Here is a 7,315-nt window from a genome sequence, read left to right as displayed (position 1 = left end):
AAGGCAGTGAAATATATGTAAACATATAAGCATACATAAATATATTTGTAAACAAATAAAGGATAGAAGTTCCTAAGTAACTGTTTTATTTCTGTTTTGGATCACTTTTGCTGCATGTATAGACACTGCAAGTGTGATAACACTTCTTAAAAGCATAACACAATTTACTGGCACAGACATAGTAAATAATCAAAATCAATGAGCTAATCTGTCAAGCCTGATTAAGCACCTGACAAGTCCCAGCTGACCACGCAGTTTTTAGGTAGGGAGGCATGGCCTTCTGCTCGCTATAGTGAGCTGATCCTCAAGGTTACTGAACTATTGTCAGTTCCCTGTTTCCTCTTTAGGATTATATACCTCTCATGTTGGCTTCTTTCCTCTTGAATCCTCAAGTTACTGCTTTTCTCCATCTCAGCAGCCTTACCTCTGCAATTTTAGCTTTCTTATCTTGCATGGCTGTGCTTTACATATTTTCTTACAGCTTAGGCAATTTCATCAGAAGTTTGGGCCAAGATCTCACAGCTGGGCTGTGTCAGAGCTGGATTCTTGCTCATAGGCAGCTGACCCTCTGAGCTAGTGTTACAAAGTGAACCTGCCCTTCCCTCCAACTTTCTTTTTTATCATCAACTTTAAGATCAGCTAAGCAAAGGTCAGTCTCAGTGTTGATGTTCAGAGAGAATAACTTGATCTGCTCTTAGGATGAGGAACAAACAGTCTGAAACATGCGGAAAGAGGTTTTCAAGGTGCATATCTGTTGTAACTCATCTTGTCTTTTACAGTCCAGTGTTGGAATAGAAGATGTGAAAGATTTAGTGCTGAGTTACAGCAAGTAGGAAAAATTTTAATACTTTAAGCTAGAGTTTAGATTCAGGTTTATGTGTAAATTTAATATGAATGAGCTGCTTGGGTCGTTTATTCCTAACACTATCATTAGTCTTAAACCAAAGTGGATTATATTGTTTATATTGAAACTGAACAGAACCTCATATTTTACTGGCTTATTTCCATAGCCAGGTATGTAAACTTTGACTTTGGAGGAGACAAGTAGTTGTTAATAGTAAGAGAAAATACAGAAGAGAAACTGGATTAGTGCAGCAGAGGAAATTAAAAACTTGAGAACTGTGAGGAAAATTACATACATGAAATAATGTATGTTGAGAAAGAGAAGAGTGAATGTAGAGTTACAAATGTGGTTGAAAAAGGAGTATTTTATAATCAGCGACTAGGTTTTTTGTATGAAGGAGCTAAATAGTGAGGTTAAATAGAAAAGATCTAACTGTTGCTAATATACCACCCCTCCCAGTTCCCCAAATACTACTAGTATATGACTACTAGTGGGAACAGCAGTACAAACTCATGTTATTACCAATGCAGAATGACGCTATGTTTATATAAGATATCTGATCCCCAAGTCTTTAAGAATGCCATTACTGAATGGCCATTTTCAATGTGTTACCCTATAATCTGGCATAAACCTAATGCAGGAAAAGACAGCTGTAACAATATTTTGGTCTGTTTAAACAATTTTTACTAAAATCTCATTTTCTTCTAGGGCGAGTGTTATCATTCTGGTTTTTCAGTATACTTTTTATGCTAATAAGGACATGACACATTCCTCTGGAAACTGATAGATAATTAAAGGATGAAGTGTGTTGTAAATTGGCCAGGGCATGGAATGTAACATCTGTACTGTTACAAAAACAACACACATTTATTATGTCTCTGGTTGTGCGATCGTAAGTGCTATAATGAAGATCATTTAAAAACACTGGAATTTAATTTTGTTGTTTGTTTGTTTTATTCCAAAAATACAGGCTCCTACCTATAAATGAGTTGAATATTTTCTGAGTGGTAAGATCAGTGGCAGCACTACAGTGTCACTGTCCTGAGTCCCCTTTTCCCCTTCAGGGGGAGTTATGTTTTGCGTTGGTAGAGTCAAGGTTTTTTCTGACTTAAGGGGCTATTGTCGTTTATTGTGTCCTTTGAGGGAGAAAAGAGTTTGCTTTGGCAAGGGAATAGTGGCTTCTACATATTCTGAATTAAGGGAAAAACTGGCTATTGCTAGAATAAATCCACTTTGTACTTTCTCAAATGTTTTTGGTGATACAAATTAAGACGATACCATATTTAAAATACTCAATTTGCTTTGTTCACTCTACTTATGCTGGTCATTGAATAAAAGTCTTTTAGCAGAATGGACAAATTTTTCACTATGCTGTTCCATTTTGCCTCCTGTTTTTCTGGCAAAAGTTTGGAGCAGAATATCTCTATTAAACAGAAGGTCTAGTGTTCAAAGAACTTGTCTGTAGTTTTGCCATTTCATTGCCTCACCAACACAATCCCATAAGTCAGAGGTCAAAAGAGAGGAGCTGTTTTGCAAGGGCTTACTGACTAGCAGGGCTGTTTAAAGTGGATGTGTATAAGGCATAAAACCTTTTCTAGCAATTTTTAACTAGCTTTCCACCACTGTAAAACGAATTTTGTTCCAGTGGATACATTGGAATCTTCCTGTAGAAAAGGCTATATTTATTTCTCTTGGTGAGACTTACTGAAAAGCAGTTCCAAAACTTCCTTAATTTTACTGTAAATTGATAGGAACCTCCTTACAGTATTCCTTCCCATTTCCTACCTTAGGAAGACCTTGATACCTCAATTTCCTTTTAATCTTAACAAAAGAAAAAATATGAAGTTCAATATGAAGTTCATAATTTTTTTTTTTCCTGAAAGATTCTAAGGGGAAACCTAAACAGTTTTCTGTGGAGCAGAGCTGAGTTGTTGAACTATTTCACAGAGAGCTATTGTCTCACAGTTTTTCATGCTTTTGAACTAAGTAGCTTTTTGAAAAGCATAGTTTTGAGCTACTTTTTCTCCCTTGTCAAAGGTCATATTATAATTCTGCTGTGTACGTTTCAGTCTTTTGGCAATCTGCCTTTCCAAGACCTGGATGCCAATTCAGTATACATATGCTTAAGTGGTCTGGGCCCAGGCTACTTTTGAGAACTTTTGTAATTACACAAGTTATTGCACCCCATGTCCACCAATCCTCATCACATCCTCTAGCATACGCTATGTGACAATGTGCTTTTTCCTGCACATGTGGAACAACTCCTAAGAGGACTCTGTGGAGAGCTCACTATTTTAGCAATGCCACACTAGAAATAGGTTCCTCCTTTTCCCTTGCAGGAAAAGGACTGTACAAAACTACCCCTGAAGGCAAATGAGGACTGCAGTGAGAAGCTGATTCACCCCATGGTGAAAAGGAGAAATCTGCTACGGTATCTGCAAGGCTCTGGCTTAATTCTTTTTACAGAAAGGCTAGTTGCCCACCTAGTATACTTGTTCTGATGCTCCTGGCTGTACTCCAAGACCTGGGTTGATAGATGTCCTGAATCTGCATAGTAGCCATCTGTTGAGAGCCTGGGAGGCCGTCACTAGTCACAGAGAGTGTGGTGCAGACCTAATACACACAGCAGATGCTGTGTTGTCCTTCAGTAGCTGCTGTGCACATTAAGTATAGATTTTGTCAGCTAGACCACCCTTTTGCCAACACAAATCATATCTTTCCAAGCAATCTCTAGTGCTGACCACAGCCAAGGCATGTGAGCACACATACAGAAAAAGGAGCAGTGACAAAATTATGTCTAATGAAGACCAGTCTCTACATAGCACTGACTTTCCTATCTTTTCCTTGGCAGCTTTGTCTTCATGTGGCAATATAAAAATAAAGCAATACTTGGCTGACATCATTTACAAAAACTGCTTTACATTTCTAAAAGAATGACTCCCAGGAATGGGATGCAGTCAGGAGAGAATTGTTCTTGGTCTACTCAAGGCACTCTTGAAAATGTGGAATTTCTGAAATTCAGATTGTCTAATTGTTTCTGAACAAACAAACATTTCTTTGTTGTGTTTAGCATGAATTTTCATATGAGAGACTACTGTCTTTGTAGAAAGAGACCGCAGCCCTGGGAGACCTTGTGCAGTTCTGGTTCTGGATGCCTGTGGTGCCAGCCCTGAGGTTTCTAGAGGAGATAGGACCAAGCTCCTCTGAAGCCACTTCATGTAGTTCAGTTTATCTCAACATGGCCTGGTGAGAATGGTGGCAATGGACCAACATTGGACTTGATGCTTTTAGTGGTCTTTTCCGACCTTGATTCTAAGATAGCTGTGCAGTGGACAAAGGGGAGCTGTTCTGGATAACGTATAACACTATGCAGAGCTCTCACAGCCTTTAAATAAATTTGTTTGTAGCATACTACAAGAGCAGAATCTGACAAGATCCAGTGGAGGAAAACTTATGTGATTCTTAGGAAATATATATAGTAACTTTCATCTGCCTAAGTACAAGATAAGATTAAAAAAAAGATATGGGTATTTCTTTTCTACTAAAGTTGTGTTTTTTTATAGAAAATTATCTCCTGTTTGATGGGAGATACATGTGAAAATATGAATTAAATAGCTGACTGCAAAATAAAAAGAAAAAATATAAATACTTATGTACGTACAGTTAGGGATTTATGTACTTATCTGTCTATTTTTGTCACAGAGCCTGTAGAAAATATACTTAAATAGAGAAGAGGCAAATAAATTACTTTCAAAAGTAAAAAAGTGTGTACTTTCCCATTTCTTTTTATTTTTTTTCCTTCTGGTTGTTTTGTAGGGCTAGGGAAATTTGGGACTAATATTAAAGGGAATTGTTGAACTATGATTGGAAAAGTGGTAGCATTTTGAACTTGTTTTCTTTCCCTATAACAGAAGAAGAACCTTTGAAAAGTTAATACAAATCATTACTGTTTTTCTCATAGCACTCCAATGCCATGCCATGCCATGCCATCCCATCCCATCCCATTACATTTACTTGTAATACAAGTTTTGCTGGTAATGCTGCACAATTAAGGAGAACTCTACTGTGTCCTGTTCAGCTGTTAAAAAACTTACAGCTTATTTGCAGGCAGGGAAGTTTCTGCCTTCCAGAGAACTTGCAACTGATATGATTTTCATCCTTTAGGTTTAGATCTTGACAATATCATAAATCAATAATAAATATGCCAGTCTTTTGGATACTTTCAGCAGAAGGCAATCTTTTCTGCTTTGCTAAAGCTTGGGAATGTTATGTCATGTGAAACTTATACACTCTCGTGTTCTTATGTAAAGCCGAGGCCAGCTGCATCCCTCTTAAAATGAAATACTATTGGATTTGGATTCTAATTTAATGTACCTTTTAACTTTATTCCATATTTTTCCATTTCAGACAGTCTAGGGTTTCTTTGCTTTCTTCTTCAGAATTTTCTTCTGTATTGTGGAGATTATGTTGCTATTTATCTTGGTAAAAATTATTCTAAAGATGAAATCCTAGGCTTAATTAAGTAAGGTAAGAATACCAGGGGAAATAGTTTAAAAAACTTACATCTGACCCACTGAAGGGTCAAATAAAGCCATCTCTCTAATGGCATTAAACTGCTCTATTCCTTCAATTTCTTCAGGCATGTCACTTTCTCCATGTTAGTACTTCCAATTAAGTGAAAAGAGGCCAATTGTGCGCTTGCAAGATCAGGCTTGGGTATCTTTATACAAATTCCATTATCTTATTTATCCTCTGTTTTTCTTGGCAGTGAAGGAAATGAGGCATATTAAATTGCTATCTCTATGTCTGCTTTCTCTTTCCCTCAGTAACTTCTAAATCTATTGCCAATTTGAAAGGGGGTGGGAGAAGGCATTGAGGATAATTACTTTTCTACCTGCTTGATGAAAATGAGCATCTGAATAGATGAGAGACCCAGATTAGTGTCCTTGTTGAGGGGAGAGCAATGAAATGGCCGAGCTGTGATGTATGCTTTGGCTATAGCAGTCTCGTTGCTCATGCCCAGAGTTACATGCAATTGCAACATCTGTTTTCTTTTGGTAAGCTTCTTAGGGAAAATGACCGTGTTCTGAGCTTACAGGCAGGGAGACAGAAAGCTTCATGGAGAAGGAGCATAAAGCTAGGAAATGCAAAGAGCACAAAGCTAGCAATTAATGGAACCATTTACTTGATGCTTGCATGGAGATGTTTCATTGCTAATGTGTTGACAACAGTAATTTATTATATTAAAAACATCAGAGTATAAAGGCTTGAAAATCAATGGTATTTGAGTATAAAAGACTTGTTGGTAAATCATAACTTTAATATTCTTCTGAAATGATTAGCGATTTTAACACTGTACATTATTTGGATGCTTATCTCTAGCTTTCAGAGGACAGATGCTGTACATCACTGTAACCTAACTGTATTTCATTTCCACCCACCAGTTACAAATATGTAATGTTTAGGGCTAGAATGTTACTGACACATACAGAATTGTTTTTGTAAAAAAAGTTATTTTTGAGTTTCACCAGACTGACTTTCTGTAGTATTGCCCACTGGTGCAAACTGCTGCATTCACAGCTTTTCCATTCATGCACAGAATACAAATGATGCATGTTCAGTGTGGCTGGCTTGCAACAATATCAATAATGTTGTCAGCACTTGTGCAAGCAAAAAAAAAAACAACAACCCTCCCCTCCCCCCCAAAACCAGGCACTTCTTGAGGAATTTCATGTCTGTATTTTGTTGAGTTGAAGGAAAATGCCTTGTAGATAGATACTGGTCTATGCAGGGCTTAGTTCAGACCAGGTAGCTCCTAAGTTTAATCAGTTTAATCAGGGGATACTTCACCTGATGTGGTTTTCTATCCATACTCCAGCATCCATCTATCTCTTTGGCCCAAAAAGGTGTTAGCCTGTGTCTTTAAAAATGAGGTGAATGAGACTGGAGAGCTCAGCAGTCCATGATTATGAACTGGTGCTTTAACTGATGTTGTTTGTGTTTCCTGGGCAATAATGACTGCCTCTAAAGATAACATAAAAAACCTGATTCCATGTAGTTCAACATGGAATGGTGGTTGCAATAAGCAACTTTTCAAATTTTGCTTGTCTGAGAACTATCTAGGATATATAGAGAATCATTGTATATATATATATAATAACTGTCATATCAGTAGGATATAATGAAATTAAAAATATGCAAAAAAGCTTTAAGAAAGAATTCTCAGTTTGGAGAATGATAGAAATTATATGATATCACCTATACTTGTGGTAAAATGTTGCCTAACTGAATGCAATTTTTCATAATACTCATTTTAGTGTGATTTGTGGTAAAAATGTTCAAAAAAATAGAAATTTGAAAGCTTAACTTAGGAAAATCAACAAAAGGATTTTTAGGTGGGAAGCAATAAAATTAACATTCAGATATAAGAAAAGCTTATATTTTCCTATGTCGTTAGCAAATGACAAGTAA

The 7,315-nt window shown here is 36.8% G+C and overlaps 1 long non-coding RNA gene across 2 annotated transcripts in view; it reads left to right on the top strand.

The window, feature by feature from the left end:
• LOC116216297 overlaps nucleotides 1–3,785 on the top strand; it is a 17,748-nt gene extending 13,963 nt beyond the window's left edge. For both annotated transcript variants that reach the window (XR_004158797.1, XR_004158795.1), the window contains exon 3: nucleotides 3,184–3,785. This is a non-coding gene — a long non-coding RNA (uncharacterized LOC116216297). The remainder of the gene's footprint in view (nucleotides 1–3,183) is intronic.
• Nucleotides 3,786–7,315: the final 3,530 nt, after the last annotated feature.

The sequence above is a fragment of the Meleagris gallopavo genome, chromosome 1 (genome assembly GCF_000146605.3).
Source record: "Meleagris gallopavo isolate NT-WF06-2002-E0010 breed Aviagen turkey brand Nicholas breeding stock chromosome 1, Turkey_5.1, whole genome shotgun sequence".
In the NCBI taxonomy this organism is placed as follows: Eukaryota; Metazoa; Chordata; class Aves; order Galliformes; family Phasianidae; genus Meleagris; species Meleagris gallopavo.
Note: the sequence above shows the minus strand (reverse complement) of the source record. Positions and strands in the feature narration are given on the sequence as shown.